The sequence below is a fragment of the Lycium barbarum genome, chromosome 10 (assembly GCF_019175385.1).
Source record: "Lycium barbarum isolate Lr01 chromosome 10, ASM1917538v2, whole genome shotgun sequence".
In the NCBI taxonomy this organism is placed as follows: Eukaryota; Viridiplantae; Streptophyta; class Magnoliopsida; order Solanales; family Solanaceae; genus Lycium; species Lycium barbarum.
Window position 1 is genome coordinate 119288460 of NC_083346.1, and position 20765 is coordinate 119309224.

General features: G+C 40.3%; 1 long non-coding RNA gene across 1 annotated transcript; it reads right to left on the reverse strand.

Moving 5' to 3' along the window:
* Positions 1 to 11260: 11260 nt before the first annotated feature.
* On the reverse strand, positions 11261 to 13697 carry LOC132615374 (uncharacterized). Its single transcript, XR_009572668.1, has 3 exons — positions 13207 to 13697; positions 12435 to 12482; positions 11261 to 11687 (listed from the first exon to the last, which is right to left on the reverse strand). It is a non-coding gene; the product is annotated as an uncharacterized LOC132615374 (long non-coding RNA).
* Positions 13698 to 20765: the final 7068 nt, after the last annotated feature.

Below are 20765 nucleotides of genomic sequence, written 5' to 3' on the forward strand. Positions count from 1 at the left end.
GACTCAAAAAGAAGAACTGAGATTCGTCGTCGTGCACCTCGATTCCTTTACTACAACGATACTTTATATAGAAGATCTTTTGAGGGGATACTCTTGCGATGTTTGGGGGAGGATGAAGCAGTCCAAGCTTTGCAAGAAGCACATTCAGGAGTATGTGGATCACATCAATCGGGAACAAAGCTCCACTTTCACATAAAAAGGATGGGATATTATTGGCCAACGATGGTGAAAGATTGCTTGGACTATGCTCGAAGATGCAAGGCTTGTCAGTTTCATGCGAATTTTATACATCAGCCGCCCGAAGCATTACACCCAACCATCGCATCTTGGCCATTTGACGCTTGGGGGTTGGATATCGTTGGTCTGTTGCCAAAATCTTCTGGTGGACACTTGTACATCTTGGCTGCAACTGATTACTTCTCAAAATGGGCCGAAGTTGTCGCTCTTAAAGAAGTGAAGAAGGAGAATGTTGCGAACTTCATCCGAGTAAACATCATCTACCGCTTCAGCATTCCTCGTTATATAATAACGGATAATGGAAAGCCATTTGATAACAAATTGATGAACAAGATTTGTGATCTCTTCGGCTTCAAGCAGCGTAAATCTTCTATGTATCATGCTGCCGCCTACGGTCTAGCTGAAGCGTTCAATAAGACTTTGTGTAACTTGTTGAAGAAGGTTATTTCCAAGTCCAAACAAGATTGGCATGAACGAATGGAAGAAGCTTTGTGGGCATATAGGACGAGTTACCGCACACCAACGCAAGCAACCCCATATTCGCTTGCTTATGGAGTTGAAGCAGTCCTACCACATGAGCGCCAAATACCTTCTTTACGACTTGCTATTCAAGAAGGGCTCACCGAAGAGGAAAATGCTCGGTTGCGTCTTGCAGAGTTAGAAGCACTTGATGAGAAAAGGTTGGAGGCTCAACAAAATCTTGAATGTTATCAAGCCCGTCTATCTCGTGCCTTCAACAAAAAGGTTCGCTTGAGGTCCTTCCAAGTGGGAGATCAAGTCCTTGCAGTAAGAAAACCCATCATCGTTTCCCATAAGTCTGGGGGCAAATTCACCTCAAAATGGGATGGACCATATGTCGTACAAGAAGCATATTCAAGTGGCGCTTACAAACTTGTTGATGCGGATGGCTTGAGGGTCGGTCCTATCAACGCAAAGTTCTTGAAAAAGTACTATCCTTGAAGAAAGATGATGCTCCTTAAGGCACGAGCATAAACTGCATGTAACTCCTGGCCCGCAAGAGTATAAACTGTGCACGGCCCAAGAAAATGTCCGCTAGGTTGAAAATCTCGCAAGAGGCGGCCTAAGCAAAAGTTAGGACACAAAAAAAAGTCCTCTAGGTTGAAAACCCCGCAAAGGGCAGCCTAGGAAAAAGTTAGGACACAAAAAAAAAACTCACAATTTCTGAACTACGGTATGACTTGATCCTCTTCACCGAGGTACGTAGGCGCTTAGAGTTTTATTCTAAGTTCAGTCGCATGAGTAAAAAAAAAACGCATCCCCCTATGCGTTGTTCAAATGAAGTTCACCTGACCAGGCGCATGGAGATCGTACAGACAAGTATCCTTTTGCTTCAATTTGGACTTTCACTAAATATCAGTAGTCCAATGAAGGTCAATCTCCATGACAAATGGGTTTCTCCAATGGAATGACTGTAATCTCATAGCAAGTGGTTAAATCAAAGAGTTAAAGTCTGCAAAATCATTGATCTCCAAATTGAAGGCCTCAAATCTGGCAACTCTTTGAGTTGAAGTCCAAAGCCATCGCAACTGCAAGGCGAAGCCTTCAAATATGTTAGTCTTCAAGCTAAAGTTTTAAATTCATCATATCTGCAAGTTGAAGTCTTAGAATCCAGCAAGCCTTCAAATTCAATCCTTCAAATCCGTCAAGTCTTCAAGTTGGAATAAAAAAATCTAAGGTGGATTTCCCGAATTTATCTGAGATGATCTAGAGGGTTTCCAACTTTGATTTTTGGATACATAAGTCTAGTTTCCTGAGAATTTAGCGGCTCGTGATTTTGATGTTCCTACATTGAGATATGAATTTTCTCGACGAAACGGCGCAAATCTGAAACTATTGACGTTTTAGCATGTATTGTCAACTTCTTGAATTTATCCGGAACTATTCAGATTGTTTATGGCTTATATTTTTGGATACATTCTATATTTATGAGTCTAGTTTCTTGAGAATTTTGCGACTCGTAATTTCAACGCCCCTACGTCGAGATATGAATTTTTTGGCGAGACTGCTCGAATCTGAGAAATATTGGTGTTTCAGCATGTAGAACCAAATTCTTGGATATATCTGGGATGATCTATATGCTTGTTGACATTTATTTTTGGATACATGCTAGATTTATGAGTCTAGTTTCTTATAAATTTTGCGGCTTGTGATTTCAATGCCCCTACGTCGAGATATGAATTTTTTGGCGAGACTGCTTGAATCTGAGAAATATTGGCGTTTCGGCATGTAGAGCCAAATTCTTGGATTTATCTGGGATGATATATATGCTTGTTGACATTGATTTTTGGATACATGCTAGATTTATGAGTCTAGTTTCTTAGGAATTTTGCGGCTTGTGATTTCAACGCCCCTACGTCGAGGTATGAATTTTTTGGCGAGACTGCTCGAATCTGAGAAATATCAGCGTTTCAGCATGTAAAGCCGCCCGCAAGAGTTTCGAGACATGAACAACAACATTTAAGGTAAAGAAAAGCCCAATACAATAGCAATGTGTATTGAAACAAGTAAATGGTCCTTGATGTTTAAGCACAAAAGAGATATCAATGAGAACTGCAGTATAAACCGAAACGCAAGAAGCTTTTATTACTATCGAGAACATTAACTAATCAAAGGCAGGAAAATAAAAAGAGAGCAAGAAAAAAAATGTTCCTATAGACTAATCTAAACACAATTTATAATTGATTAAGTCTTGGCGCATCGCTTCTAGACGCTCCTTCTTCTGCTCCAAATCAATCAAGTCGTCAGCATTCGATAAGTCTACGTCAAAGCATGCATCGAACTCATTGCTAGCAGTCGAGGCTACTAATTTGGCTTCTTCAACCTCTTTCTCGGTGACTTCTAAGGGGGCTTCTAAATCTCTCTTTTTTTTCGCAGCTTCTCTATCTTCTCCTTCACCTTATCTAGGGATTGATGGATAGAGGATACTTCTGCAACCTTCTCGTATTCTTCGAGCATGGCATTTGAAAGACGCTCTCCAGCTTCTATAAACGACTCTTTTCTTGCAGCTTCCACATCCTTATCATGTAGAGTCGATCGTGGCTGGTCATATGAAGCAGCAAACTCAAAGAAGGATTTCAATAATTTTGTCAAAGGTGAAACGTCCACATCCTTGCCATCCATCTCTTTGAGGATTACTCGGATCTCATCTTCAAGGGACGAAGCGCAGTCTACATCACTTCTCGAGAGCTTACCTTGAATCACATCCCAAAGAGTAGAGATAAACTTCTTTCGATGGTTTAGGACAACCTTCTTTCCATCGAACACGGACACCGAAGCTGCTGGGCGCTTGTGTATATCAGAACTCAATCTTTCTCTAACTTCATCACGAGGAAGGGAAGTTGGATCATTTCCTACTCTGGCTGTAAAAGGTAGTTGCATTAAGTCCGGACCAGATACAGACTCAGTACTATCTTGTGACCCTTCTCGTTGCAATACTCTGAGACCACTTGGCTGCACAAGAAAGACGAATAATTAGTAAAGGTCACTGAGGTATACCTGGTAAACTAAAAGTTTATTTTATCATACCTCTTTAATAGGAGCCGTTATAGTCTTCGAAGGGCCACCAATGCCGTCAGAGATTTCAACCACAGGAGTTTTAGTATCTTCTAAGCTGCTTGGACGTGTTTTCACTCTCTTAAAGTTACGATCTCCATTGCTACTCTCGCTCCTTTCTTGGGATAGTCTTTTGGAAGAATAGACGACTTGAGCAGGGCACTCTTCTCCTAAAACATTTGAAGGCAATTGAGCTTCCTTTCCTTGGTGCTGCCCAGACAACTTAGCATTTGAAGCACAAGGGATGTTAGTATTGGGGACTTCATTTGCACATACTTCATCTGATTCTTCCAAGAGTGTGGTAGCAATTGGCCCAACAATATTCATGTTATGTCCCGTGTTTCGCATAATTGGAAATTGAGAAATAATTAAGACTTGTAGGTTATAAGGAAATATTTTGATTCTAGTTGAGATGACTATGTTGGTTATGAAATCATTGGTGCTAAGACATTGGGGAAGACCGAGGGTAAATTTGGAATTTCGGAAATTAGTTTCGGGAATTACAAAACGGGACTTTTAATGAATTGGGCCAAGAAATTGAACAACAAAAATTTAGGCCCAAAGTTGTGCGGTGGCCGGCCACTAGGCTTGGCCCAAACCCATTTTTAAAAATCATGTGTTATGCACATGACCCTTATCTAGATATATATCAAGTCTTCCTTTGGAATTATCAAGAAACCAAAACAAAACAAAACAAAATTGAAGAACACCCTTAAAGAGGGTCTCGGCCGAACCCCTTTTCCTTTAAAAAAAAAATTCCCAAGCCTTTGTGTTTGATCCAAGAATCTTGGTTTTCCCATATTTGTAAAGTACTCAAGACGCTCTTCAACGGGGTACAATTAGTTTGGCGAAAGGTGTACGTTTGCGACAAGTCGGAAATTTAAGAAAAGGTATGAATTTTTCTACTTTAATGTTATGGAATTGGTATGAATATGTTAAGGATTGAGAATAGACGAAAATTCCGTAGTTTTGATGTGTGTGCAAAACCGTGGGTGTGTGTGTGTTTGGTGTTGTAGCCGTGACCTATATGTAGTGCAAAGCCATGTGAATTTGATCTTGTTTAGTTGTTTGTTGCGTCGTTGTGACATTTATGACGTAAAGGAGTGATTAACGAATTGAATTGGCATTAAAAAGTGGTTGCGGACCATTATGGGAAAGTATATATCCTTGGTATATTTGTGTATATCATTGTATAATTATGATATTGAGACTTCAAATGTGACTTATGGTTGTTGTTAATGAATTTGGAATGAAACAATGTGAGTTAGAATGTTCGTCGTAATTTTTGATGTTTCGGGCGAAATATGGAAAGTAAGGAACTTCTTGAAATTTTGTATAGTGTTTGGAACATAATTGGGATATGATTGAATAATCTTGAATGAGTGAATGAATACAATAATGTGGACATAAGTTTGGAATTGTGAAGTTTGAATGAAAGTTGCTAACTTATGTAGTAAAGAAGAATATTGAAATTAGAATGATTTAGTTGTGGTTTATGTTGTTTGTGACGTTTGGGTTGTTGTTGTTGGTGTTTATTGAGCCGAGCTAAGTCTCGGGGGTGTTAGATATATAGGGGAAATGCTGCCGAAATTTCGGTAGACAAAAAAAATGAAGTTAAGGGAATTTTTAACCCTAAGAATCTCTAATTGGTAACTTTGACCATTTGCAGATTCCGGACGAAACGGGATTTGATTTTGGGGTGAGCATAAGACGTCTATAAGGTATGTAAAAGCTCCCCACTTCTTCGTTTGGCATGTCTTAGTATGTTAGGCGGATATCGGAACCCCCGGAGCAATTCTGCTCCTCGAAACCCGATCTATAAAATGGTTACTATTCATTCAATTCAATTGAAGCCTAAAGGCTCTATTTTGGCTAGAATGCAACCAAATGTCCGAAACCTATGGAAATGTGATCGGGTCACTTTGAAATCCTTATGTATGAACTTATAGACCCTAAATGTTCGTAAATTATGTTCGCCACCTCGATTTGATCCGAGGTGGGCCCGCTAACCCCGAGATGCCTTATTTGTCTTATCGGGCTCTCTTTTTGGATAAAGTTTGATATGAAATCTTCGATTTTGAAACGTTCCTCTATGAAACATGTTTTGATCACTATGATATGATAAACTATGTTTTGGAACCATACGTACCACTTTGGAAATATTTTGGGAAATAAACTTTCGTACCAACTGATTATTCGGCTATTTTGGTTTATGAAAAGACTTATGAAATCCTCAAACTTTGAAAGGTTATTTTGAAATACAATTTGCATTTGTTTTCTCACGACTCCGCTCGTGCCTTATTATAACTTCGTTCACCGGTTCCCGGGCCGGTTATGATTCGTGCGCCCTATGATAATTCGGCCGTATGCTGTGTTACGGTTCCCCGAGGCCTTGCCATAGGGCCGGGTTCCGTTTGGAGTTATGCTGTGATATGGCTGGTGATGCGATACGCTCCCATATGTATGTGTTCGGGGATGTACGGAGATTTGAAACCTTCTGGTGTTATGCTGTGTGTGGCACTAGCGTCGGAGTGGTGACCACGTTCTTGAGCGTTGCATGATTTCGTTTGCATTATGTATATGTATATGATTTTGATACGGATTTTGACATACTGATTTGTACTTCCCTTGGTTGACCGGTTTGCTTTCAGTTTTGGCCCATATTTCTGTACTCCGTGCCTTACAAACTCAGTACATATTTCGTACTGACCCCCTTTTTTCGGGGGCTGCGTTTCATGCCCGCAGGTACAGATATTGGTGATCCTCCACTGTAGGCTTCACTTTACTGCTATTTCGGAGTACTCCTCTTTGATCCGGAGTCCACTTCTGGTACAGACATCTTTTGCTATGTATATACTTTGTACATTTGACTATTTGGGTACGGCGGGGCCCTGTCTTGCCATATGTTTTGTTTTGGATTCGTAGAGGCCTGTAGTCATGTTTGTGGGGTGAGGGTCCTATATGTGTTTATTTGGTTTTGATATTTGGTCTTAATGCGGTCCGTTTGTTATGATGGCCCTAAATGACCCTTATGTTTATATTTGCACTTATGACCGGCGATGTCCATTTCGCCGCTCCTTTCGGATTCGATATGATATTTTGATATGTGCGACCGCTTAAGACATATTTTGACATAAATTATGTTTGATATGACTTTTATGAAATTTGGAAATAACCTTGGATTCGGTAAATGAATATGCGAGTTGGTCTGGGTACCCAGGTAGGGTGCCAGTCGCGGCCCACGGGGATGGGTCGTGACAATTCATTAAAGTCTGCAGGTGTTTGTCAAGGAAATCCCCGTGCGTCTTCTTCCACCAGGTCTGGTAGTCAGCTGAAGAGAGTTTCTTTACATTGGAAGTGATTGAAGGAAAAACTGCTCGTGACATAGATCGATCCATCGTGTAAATCCTCCAAAACATGAGCCCTTCGTCTAAAGATACATCGCGGACATCATTCCTCAAAATACCAGGCTTGTTTTGATAAAACCCAAATTGACGACTGAAGCGATGTGGACTATATGGCTCAATGATGAATGAATTATCGCACCTCAGAGGGAGATAGTTAAAACGGATATTCATAAAATAACTTGACTCCAGCTCTGGCACTCTACCACCATCTACATAATAGTAAGGGTGAGAATTATTTAGCATGGTTGGTGTCCAAATTGCGCTTTCCCCAATATGAATGCGTCTTCTCGCGTCACTTTTGTCAAAATACTTTGCACCACCTTCTCCTGAGTAGGCCACCATCTTGGGAATAGATGGTCCATGGGTAAGTGGATAATGAGTTTTAAAATAATGGGCAAGCCAGCCATAAACATAATGTATAGGAAAGCAAACTTTAATTTGATCAAGTTGTGAGGAAGATGAAATCTTATTCAAGCCATTGTAGATACTTGCCAAAACTGGAATAGCAAGGCCGACCTTCCGTCCACTCACCATCATGCTTGCCATCTTGAAAGTCCCTGGACGAATGAAATCACCTTTCTTATTTGGGAAGACGAAAGCGCATAACCAACAGGACAAGAAAGCTGCCAAATATGTATCGTCTCTTTTGTCATAAGTCACCCCAAGCTTGGAGAATACCGCGTCTTCTGTGTTTGACCATGCTGTCGTATCGGGTAAAGTCCCAGAAGGATTATGTGTCGATTTGAGACGAGCAGATTTCTTTTCCTTCCTTGGTGGAGCAGGTTCATACCTTAAAGGTTTCTTGCACCAAAATTTTATCCACTTGCTCAATGAGAATTCTTGGTCGACACCCCGGAGATGATGGAAGGCTGCGAATAAATATTCACAAGCTCGAGAAACATATCTTGTTCTTCTTTGGTCTAATCCTGTAAGTTCCTTGGCCTCAGGAACCACTTCTTCATAAAGAGAACCCCAAATAGGTAAGCCTCCAAGAACATGTAAGTCCCAAAGGGAAATGGATAATTCACCAACAGATGTAAGGAGTGTATTCGTCTTGGGGCACCACGCTTCACAAAATGCTTGCAGAATATCTGAATTGCGATCGTAAGTGAAAAGTGAAGAGTAAACCGCGTCATAAATCTGAGCCATGCCCAAGATTTCTTGACTCCTCCCAAGTATATCTTCAGCCCATTCCCAATACCCTGGAATGTGATGATACTCTCCCTCAATCGTTACGGTGCCTCCCCAACATACCTCTCCTTGAATTATACGACGAGCTAAGCATGGTAGCGCGGACGCAATGTTGGCATGATGATGGTTTGGTGCTTGGAGTGACCACATCTTGGATGATCGATTAGAATTTTGGGTTTTCTCCGACGTCCAGTTTGCCATATGAAGCAGATTCCTCAAAGAAGGCCACGGACTAGCATATCGCCCAGTTAGTATGGTATGAGTCAAGAATCTAGTTTGGTCTGTGCCATCTTCAGTCTCAACTACGAGATACCTTAGTTTGGTGGATGGGGAAGTGTAGTGTCTGAAGTAAACCATCTCTTTAAGCTGCAAAGGACAAGAGAAGTTATTAGTAGCAGACTTGGACATATATCCATAGGTACAAAGACCTTGACAAATGAACTCCCTAAATTCTTAAGGCGGGGACGAGTGTCCATCCCTTTGCGCCGTAAGATTATCTTACCGTTCTTAGGGCGGGGACGAGTAACCATCCCTTTGCGCCGTAAGATTACCTTACCGTTCTTAGGGCGGGGACGAGTGTCCATCCCTTTGCGCCGTAAGATTACCTTACCGTTCTTAGGGCGGGGACGAGTATCCATCCCTGTGCGCCGTAAGATTACCTTACCGTTCTTAGGGCGGGGACGAGTAACCATCCCTATGCGCCGTAAGATTACCTTACCGTTCTTAGGGCGGGGACGAGTATCCATCCCTTTGCGCCGTAAGATTACCTTACCGTTCTTAGGGCGGGGACGAGTATCCATCCCTTTGCGCCGTAAGATTACCTTACCGTTCTTAGGGCGGGGACGAGTAACCATCCCTTTGCGCCTCAATATTACCTTCTTCATGCATGGGTCATTCTCTTGAACAAGAACTCATCATTGTCGTTTGGACAAAAAAAAAAAAGGGGAAAGAATGACAAAAGAAAAAAAAACGCAAGACGAACAAAGTTACCTGGAACGTTGAAGCTTGCAAAGTCGGGATCCAAACTTCTTGCAGGAGTGCTCACGAATTTTTTTTATATGCTAAAATAACGAGGAGCACGCAAGTATTTATAGAGCTCACAGAGGCGGCTACATGTTCCCCAATCTCAGTTAAATTCGAAGGATATCCAGATGAGTTTTAATAGAACAAGGAAGGGCCAACGTTCACGTTGAGCGAAGAAGTCGGCTACTTCTCCAACTCGAGGTATAGTTTCAATTTACCTGGGTCATCATTGTGTCGGTCTACGTGGAAGCAATTTAATTAGTACGGATGGAATTAAATCAAATAAAAGAGGGGACAAAAGCTTACTTGATGTACCGGTTCTCCCCTAAGGATCAAGATTCAAGAAGCAACAATTAATTAACTGTTCTCTTTCATATTGCTATCTAAGACAATCAAGGTCCTTTGTTAGCAAATATATTTGGTCCTACCCAAGTTGTAGTAACTAAATTTCCAATTTCGAAAAAGGCATTACATTTACTTCAAGCCTTGCCTCTAATAGGACACGACAAGTATTGTAGTAGGGGGCATTTGTGAACAATGATATTTTATTAAATTTAAATCCGCAAGAAATTCAGATTATATTAAATTCAAAATATATTAGTCCGAATAAATAAATTGTGAGCTAATATAATTGGGATAATTATTTAAGTCAATAAATATGGATTTAAGTAATGATCCAATTTCATTGGGCTAGTCCATTTAATTGGGCTACATATGATGAACCCACTTTGTCAAGCCCAAGATGTCATCTTATTCAAGAGGTCCAAAGTGGTGCCACATGTCAAATGACGTGGCACGCCAAGTCAAATAAAGGATCCTATAGGGTCATGCCACGTGTCAAAATAATGCAGCATGCCTATTCAAATCAAAGGCCAATGAAGATGCGCCACGTGTACAAGTGACATGTTCCAGCCAATCAAATATCGACATGTCAGCTTAAATCTGATTGGTCGAAAGAAGCCCGTCATCATCACAACTCCTCCCTTCTACAACTATAAATAGGGGTCTCATAATTCAGAAAAAGGGACAGAAATTCTAACAAGAAGCAAGAGAGAGCTCGTGGATCAAACGCTGCGGATTTCTCTACAAGCTAAAAGCATTCAAGCATTCAAGTATTTCTCTAGAAGTTCTAGAGATCCAGACGAAGATTCAAGATCAAGCTTCAAGCCCTTGAATCCAAGTACAAGTTCAAGATCAAGACCACCAGATTCAAGATCAAGCTCAAAAGCCCTTGAATTCAAGTACAAGTCAAGATCAAATCCACCAAGTTCAAGAATAAGCTCAAAAGCCCTTGAAATTATTGTTGAAAAGACGAATCAGAGGAATCATAGAGATTGTAACACTCATATTCTGAAATCAAATACAAAGATTGTTGCGATATTTTCTTGTCTTGATTATTATTTTCTCGACGCGAATTTTATTGTCTACACACAGTTAAAGAAGATATTATATCACTCTTCGAATAGCAAGAAATGGTTATAATTAATAATATCACGTGAAAATTAATATGTTCTAGGACAAAAACAATAAATTTTAAGTGTAATATGTCATTTTTTTTCTTAGTTTTCGTTACAATTGACAAGTGATGCATATGGATTTAAAAAAAAAAGTTAATTTTACATTTCACAGCTCAAGTTTTTAAAAATATTTATGTCACGACCCAACCCCGTAGATCGTGACTAGTGCCCAAGCTGGACACTCGTATACATATCTGTTAGCCATCGTCAAACTGAAACTAAACATAATATGGAAGCTTTGTGAAAACATAACGTTATCTCAGAACGTCACATGCATATACCAAGGTAATCTGTCTCCTGAGGAATCACAACCAATCCAAAGATATCATAATACACGAGCCGACAAGGCTGCCACAACGTACGGGAACATCCCCAAACATATAAGCAAGCCGACAAGGCTGCCATAATATATCAACATGATACGCAAGCCGACAAGGCTGCCAATACATATCGTCACCATACGCAAGCCGATAAGGCTGCCATTACAGAAGGGCATATCTATAGCACATCGTATAGACACAGCTGAACAAACTTATGCACAACCCACCCATATGTCTACAGACCTCTAAGAGTATCAACAGTGACATATGACGGGACAGGGCCCCGCCGTACCCCTGGATAACATATATATACATCAAAAGGACCTGTACCAAAAGTCTAGGCTCCGGAACAATGGAGCACTCCAAGACAGCTAAGTAGAAATCCTAAGCTGGAGGATCACCAAAACGAGTATCTGCACCTGCGGGCATGAAACGCAGCCCCCCGAAGAAAGGGGGGTCAGTACGAGATATGTACTGAGTATATAAAGCATGAAATACATTAAGGAATATCATAACTGAAGTAGAGATTCCAGGAGACAAGTATGATAATCAAGAGATCACTGTACCTGTGCCTTACGAACAAAATCATGCATATCATTATCATATACCATACCCGGCCCATTATGGGACTCGGTGAATAAAGTCGTGTACACGTATACCATACCCGACCCATCATGGGACTCGGTGCCACAATCATATCATCACATCATCATATCATCATATCATCATATAATCATATACATATACCGTACCCGACCCTCTAGTGAGGGACTCGATGAACAATGCAGTGAAACTGTGCATGAATACATACCCGGCCCGGGACTCGGTGAAAGACATATTGAGGCATGCACGAGCAGAGTAGTGAGCAACCATATGCAAGTTAAATCATATCTGAGACTCGATAGAATAATCAAAACGAGCTATCACTCGAAAATCAAGACAATAGTCATATCAAGTACCTTTCGAATGTCACTATGGATTATATCAAAATAGAAATTCTGGAATCATATACACGTATCAAGACATAATGAAATAGCTTCTGGAAATCAAGAACATTGGCCATCCTAGTGGCTCTAAGAATAGGAACTTCTTTGGAATCATATACACGTCGTCTGTTTGTTTCATAAAGATCATGCCAAAAAGAAAGAAGGGTTAGCTTTACATACCTTGAACTCTATCTAAATGTCCAACGTCTACTTCTCAAGCTCGTAGGTCTAAAATTAAGATAACATAGGCCACAGTTAGATTATCCACATCACTTACTAACCAATCCAAGTACGAATGAAACTTAACAAAATTCGGGCAGCATTTCCCCTGCAAACTTAATAATCCTCGAAATTCCAATTTAGCCAAACACCAATCAAGATACCAACAACAACAATACCAATAACAACGATAATAGAAACATTCATATCAATTCCTTAAAATCCATCCCATAAACAACTCAAACCACCCAATAACCTCTCTTAATCCTTTTCCAATCCAAATCATTAACATCTAGGATTATACACCAAACAGACCAACATACGCTTTGTATACGATACGTTATACACTTCTTTCCTCCAAATTTAGGAGCCATATCAACAACAACACGACAACAACAAGAACAACAACACATAAACATAAAACCACACTTTTAATCTTTCAACTCAACAAGAACTGCCCACAACTTCATGAACATCTAATCCAATTCATGTCTCAACAATTTCATATAAACAACTACAACTTTAGTTATCATGATTCCTTCACTTTCAACACACAATCAACGACACCAACAACAGTTAAACTCGATTAAATTAATACAACTCCAATTCAGCCCAACTCACAATACCAACGAATTCATGCAATTTTCTTACTTCCAATTTCGTCTAATACAATTTAATCTCTCCATTACAACATCATTAACTCCAATTACATTTCAAGAAGGAGAAATCTTACCTTAAATTGATTAGGACAGATCCTACAATCAGTTGCACCAATTGCACCACTTCTTCTTCAATTTAAATTCTAACTCTGTTGCTCCCTTGCACACGTAAAGCACCCTTGGAATTTAATTTTTTTTTTTTTTTGCTATCAAAATCTTGAGCCTTATTGTGGACTGCCATGGCCGTGAGCTTGGCAACCATGGTTATTGCTAATTTTCTTAAGAAACAAAATGATTAGCTAAAAGAGAATGGTTTAATTTAAGGGTGCTGGTACGTTTCTTAAGAAGCAAAAATGGAAGTAATGTAAAAATGGGAATTCTCCAAGTAGAAAGTAATGTGCACCAATTGTAAATGCAAAAAGGCATTCACTTCCTTGGCCTTAAACGTATCCCCATGCACTTTATGTGCTTTATGACTCACCCATAACACTTAATGCCACTTTTGTCTAATTCACATGACAAGGACACATGGCACTCACTACCATCACTTACGTAGCATTTGGTGAATTATGCAACTTCCTTTAATTGCATAAGAATGAAATACGTACTGCCCTTGGACCAAACATTTGCCATTGTCCAATATTACCTATAATGATGATTATCCTTTGTGGGACCCGCATATAAATGTTGTCCTCTTAGCATCATCCAAATATTTTAACTAATCATTTTTGTTTCACGCTACCTTCGGCCACTTTTAATTTTATCCACATAACTAGTTTCTTGATCTCAGTTCACTTAAATAGTAATCATTTTTAGCACACCTTATATACTCATTTTATGCTCCTATGATATGTCACTAGTTCATGGCCTCTTTTGCCACACATAAAATATTATTTCCAATCATCGATGTCACTTTTTTACCGTCTTAAATCATTTCGGGACTTCATCCTCTTATACACTGAGTTCTTAATTTGCATACTTGAATATGACCAAATCCTCCGTGCTCGTGTAAATTTTCTCATGTTGGACGTTTCAATTTCCTAGTCCAAAATTGCAGATATTATAGCTTGGATCGTATTTTATTCAAATAAATTTCAAACCTCGACGAAACTTATTTCCTTCGATTTGTTTAACTTCTAATCCTTATGATACATCTGTACTCACTCTAACCACCTATAAGCTTGGGGATAACCACGTTTCCGTTAGTAGTGTCATTTAACTCGCACGCTTTCCAACGCACGAAAATACGGGCTGTAACAATTTACATATTTTTCGACTTCTTCGGTCCCAATTTAAGGGATACTTTTTGCTTTTCTAAATTCAATTTGACCAAAGTATGAAGCTAAATTGGACTGAGATTAAGAGTCTGTTTGGATGGCTTTATAAGTCATAAGTTAGGTATTTTAACTTTGAGTTTTTTTATTTTATTTTTAAAACAAGTTTTTTAAAAGCACATTTTCTTTTAATCTTATCCAAAAACTACAAAAGTGTTTCTTAAAAAGTAAAAACACCTAAAATAAGTCCCACCCAAACATGCTCTAATTCAATATTTTAAGATTAAAATTTATAAATTTGAAAACTACATGAAAATTATTATAAGTTGCAATTTTTCTCTTATCAATTTGGTGACAGCATACATATTAAAATATTGGTTAAAGTTCATGCAGTTTGAATTTCAAAAGCGAAAAATATCACAAAAATTGGTACAGAGGATTAAGACCTTATTTGATTGCACTTAATGGAGGTATGAATCTGAATGGTTCAGACGCTAGGCCATTAAGTTGTAACATCCCAGACCACCGCATGTAGAAATTGTCCGCTTTGGAGCCTCAGCCCCTCACGGTTTTAAAACGCGTCTACAAGGGAGAGGTATCCAAGCACTTGTAAAGCACTCTTCGTTCTCCTCTCCAACCGATGTGGGATTCGACTAAGGCAAGCCTTACACTCACCCCCCCCCCCCTTGGGACTCAGCGTCCTCGCTGAGGTTTGCCCCACCACCGGCTCGACACCGGCTCTGATACCAACTGTAACAGCCCAGGCCATCGCATGTAGAAATTGTCCGCTTTGGAGCCTCAGCCCCTCACGGTTTTAAAACGCGTCTACAAGAGAGAGGTATCCAAGCACTTATAAAGCACTCTTCGTTCTCCTCTCCAACCGATGTGGGATTCGCCTAAACCGATGTGGGATTCGCCTAAGGCAAGCCTTACACTACTGTAACAGCCCAGGCCACCGCTTGTAGAAATTGTCCGCTTTGGGGCCTTCGCCCCTCACGGTTTTAAAACGCGTCTACAAGGGAGAGGTATCCAAGCACTTATAAAGCACTCTTCATTCTCCTCTCCAACCGATGTGGGATTCGCCTAAACCGATGTGGGATTCGCCTAAGGCAAGCCTTACACTCACCTCCCCTTGGGACTCAGCGTCCTCGCTGAGGTTTGCCCCACCACCGGCCCGGCACTGACTCTGATACCAACTGTAACAACCCAGGCCACCGTATGTAGAAATTGTCCGCTTTGGAGCCTCAGCCCCTCACGATTTTAAAACGCGTCTACAGGGGAGAGATATCTAAGCACTTATAAAGCACTCTTCGTACTACTCTTCAACCGATGTGGGATTCGCCTAAACCGATGTGGGATTCGCCTAAGGCAAGCCTTACACTCAACTGGTAAGAGGCGATTTCCTTTGGGGAATGTAAAGGAGCCAGAGGGCGCCTTTTGTGACGATCCCCTCTGGGTCCCACTACTCAGGTATTGTCTCTGCCAGGGTACTGCCAGCACGACACATCATCCACGTGTTTACCCAGCGCTGCAGCGCCCACGGGGTGTCGAACCCGGAACCTCTGGCTCTTTTACATTTCCCAAAGGAAATCGCCTCTTACCAGTTGAGCTGCAGCAGAGACAATACCTGAGTAGTGGGACCCAGAGGGGATCGTTACAAAAGTGTAAGGCTTGCCTTAGGCGAATCCCACATCGGTTTAGGCGAATCCCACATCGTTTGGAGAGGAGAACGAAGAGTGCTTTATAAGTGCTTGGATACCTCTCCCTTGTAGACGCGGTTTAAAACCGTGAGGGGCTGAGGCTCCAAAGCGGACAATTTCTACATGCGGTGGCCTGGGCTGTTACATAAGTATATTTGTTTACTTTAAGATATTGAACGAAATCTTAATATCCTTAAGGTGCATTTTGTATGAATATTTACCACCACTCTGTCCACAAACGACCAACTCCACCACCACCCCGACCCCACCACCACTAACCACCTTTGCCATTGCAACCACCACCACTAACAACCTTTGCCATTGCAACCACCACCACCCATCCTCCTATCCCCCTCCCCCCCTCCGCCCCACACCACTCACCCCTACCACAATTAACCCCTTTTGTTATTACAACCACCACTCTCACCCTTCTAACCTCCATACCACACCCATCACCACCCACTCTACTCCTACCTACCCACCTCACTACCCCCAACAACCCACCCACTTATACCCACTGCCTCACTATCCAGCCTCACTCCACTACCCACCTACCCCACCCCACCCCACCACCAGTAACCGTTCTACCATCACTACCACTACTTTTACCATCACTAACACTACTTTTTCTATCACAACCACCATTGAAAACCACCACCATTGACACCGATACTGTTAGTTGCTACAATACCTATCACCTCTATCATTATAATTATATCAACTGCTATCATTATTTCCACCACTGTAATCGCCGCTACCATTATCAGCCACTATCACTACTGCAGTCAATCCTTACTACCAACCACTTTTACCATTATAACTAGTACTGCCACCAACACCATCATCAAGCACCGGACAATCTTCAACCACCATCACCACCAGCACGACCAATTACTACCATCAACCACCTCCACAATCACAATTATCACCATCACCAACACTATATATTATCTCTATCATCACTATCGAACATAAAAAAATTCATTTTTTTGTCAGGTAATAATTTTATTTTATAAGATTTATATTTATTTTTGATATAAGGGTAGCATATTTAATTATTTTTTTAATTTAAATTATATATTTTTATTATACTTAAATAAATACATTATGAACATCCAAATGTTCATATCTAAACACAAACCTGGACGACATAGTATTTTCTTTGAAAGAAAGACAAGGCTAGTCTTGGGATAAGCGGTTACCGGAAGTTTGAAGCTAACTTTAATGAGCAACACTTCCTCGTAGGGCTTATCCACACAAGTAATGGAGACCATACGAAAGCTTTGGAATATTATTTTCGAGCACGGCCATCAAGTTACTTCGTGGGGTAGGGGACCAGACTGGTGACTGCTGCGGTTGTTGTCTGCAGGGTATGTGAGACGAGAAAGACTAACCGCCATCCTGCTCGAACCTTTGCTGCCTGAGTTATATAGCTGACTGCGAGAAGGACCACTATCAATTCTTTATTCGTCGAAAGAGTAGTTTCAACCTATCTATTTTTGATATCGCAATGAATAGGGAAGGTATAGTAATGCTATGAATGATCCCTTATAAAATACTGGTAATAATATCAACAAACGAACTGTCACGACCCTATCCCATGGGCCATGACTAGTGCCCGAACTGGACACCCGTATACATTTCTGCTAAGTATAGTCAGACTGAAACTAAGGACAGTATGGAGACTTGTAAAAGCAACCGAAAGATTCATACCACCATATATCATAAACATGCCTCCTGAGGAGTCACAGCTGATCAAAGCATAATAAGATATGCAAGCCGACAAGGCTGCCACTACATATAAATACAATACGCAAGCCGACAAGGCCGCCTCTACATATCAATACCATACGCAAGCCGACAAGGCTGCCACAACAGGCGGGAATATCCGTAGCAAACCGTATTGACACAACTGATCATAACCCATATACAACCCACATATGTCTACAGACCTCTAAGAGTATCATAGTGAAATATGACGGGACAGGGCCCCGCCGTACCCTTGGATATACATAAGCCCATACCAAAAGATCTGTATCAAAATGACTTAGGCTCCGGAAAAATGGAGCTCTCCAAACAACTGAGCAGAAGCCTTAGGCTGGAGGGTCACCAAATCAAGTATATGTACCTGCGGGCATGAAACGCTACCCCCCCCCCCCCACCCCGAAGAAAGGGGGGTCAGTACGAGATATGTACTGAGTATATAAAGCATGAGGTACAATAAAGATGATCATGACTGAATAAAAATTACAGGTGCCTTATGAAATAAAAATCATGCATATCAATATCATATACCATACCCGGCCTATTATGGGACTCGGTGAATTCATCATATTCGGCCCTTCATGGGGCTCGGTGCCATCATCACATCATCATCATCATCATCATCATCATATCATATCACACATATATATATATATATATATATATATATATATATATATATATATATATATACCGTATCCCGGCCCTCTAGTGAGGGACTCGGTGAACAATGCAGTGAAACTGTGCACGAAAACGTATCCTGGCCCAGGACTCAGTGAAAGATATATTGAGGCATGCACGAGCAGAGTAGTGAGCAACCATATGCAAACTAAATCATATCTGAGACTCGATAGAATAATCAAAATGAACCATCATTTGAAAATCAAGACAATAGTCATATCAAGTACCCTTTGAATGTCACTATAATCAAAATGAACCATCATTTGAAAATCAAGACAATAGTCATATCAAGTACCCTTTGAATGTCACTATGGATTATATCAAAATAGGACGGCTGGAATTATAGACACGTATCAAGACATAATAAAATAGCTTCTGGAAATCAATAACATTAGCCATCCTCATGTCTCTAAGAATAGGAGCTTCTTTGGAGTTATACATTTGTCGTATGTTTGTTTCATATGGATCATGCCAAAAAGAAAGAAGGGTTAGATTTACATACCTTGAACTCTATCTAAATGTCCAACTTCTACTTCTCGAGCTCGTAGATCTAAAATTAAGATAACATAAGTCACAGTTAGATCATCCACACCACTTATTAACCAATCCAAGTACAAATGAAACTTAATAAAATTCGGGCAGCATTTCCCCTGAAAACTTAACAATCCTCGAGATTCCAATTTAGCCAAACATCAATCAAAATACCAATAACAACAACACCAACAATTTCATATCAAACTAGAATTAAATCCATTCTTAAATCACTTCCAAAACAGCCTCATATACATTCGTATATCAATGCTTGTATCCTCTTCTTTATTTCGTATATCCATAGTATAACAACAAACACAACAGCAACAACAACTACAGCCAATCCCACGATATTCCAGCCCACAAAACAGTTCATAACAACCACCAAACAGTCCCAAAATATCATCGCAAAACAGCCACAAATATCATACCAAACAACCCCAAAATATCGTCACAAAACAGCCACGAAAATCATATAAAACAACCCCAAAATATTGTCACAAAACAGCCACGAAAATCGTATAAAACAGCCCCAAAATATTGTCACAAAACAGCCACGAAAATCATATAAAACAGCCCCAAATATTGTCACAAAACAGCCCGGTATACGCTTTGTATACAATATCTTCATACACTTTATTCTCCCAAATTCAAGAACAACAACTTATCAACAACATCAACAACAATATCAACAATTATTATACATCATAACTCAGCTAATTCCATCCATTTAATCCAACTAAAACAGCCCCTAATCCATAAATCTCAACAAAGCAACAAATAAGTTTATAACACTATTTTTTTCGTTCTAATCCGTTAAAACTCTAAATAAACTTGTTAACAGTGAAAAAAGGACCTTAATATTACCTCAAGTATGCAGCAACCACATCAACACTCTCCTTCTTGGCTGATTTTTAGCTCAAATTGAAGGCAACGCGACGTACAACACTTTTCTCTTCATGAGCTTCGGGATTCGGGGCTTAGATTTTGGTCAAAGTGGCTTTTTCTCTCTAAGGTTCTCCTCCCTCTCTCTCTCTAGAATTTTCTGGGTGTTTTTGGTCTGAAAATGAGGAGAGAAAGTTGAAAAATTCCCTTAAATGGCATGGGTAATGGGCCTAACCCGACTTGGAATCGGGTTGGGCCGAACCCACTGCCCAGCTCGACCTTTCTGCCTTAAAACGTTCATATCTCCTTATCCCGATGTCACATGCAGGCCCACGACATATGGTTGGAAAGGTATTTCAATTATCTACAACTTTAATTTTGGGAGTTTTCCCAAATTCCCAAATACTGATGGGGTTATGGCCTCCCGAAGTCAGATCACCCAAAAACGTAACTTAAAAATATTTTTTTGGAGGACTTCCACTTTGATCTGGCTCAAGGGTCCTTCTTGAGTTGTGTTTAACTTCACATATATTATTCATATAACTTGTCATATGTCTTTAAAAAAATCTCGACATGTGGACTCCACCTCAACTTATGAATAATCCAACGTACAAAAATACGGGATATAACACGAACGTTCTCCTGTGATTCCAGACATGGGGTTCTCCCAACATACATATCCGGGGGTGCAACTGTTTAGTAGGCAAGGATCGGAACGGGCGGATTCTTAGTCGAATTCCTGATCTATTCATTTCAGCCTTTTTCATTATTATATCGGATCTTCCAAAAAAAAGTAAT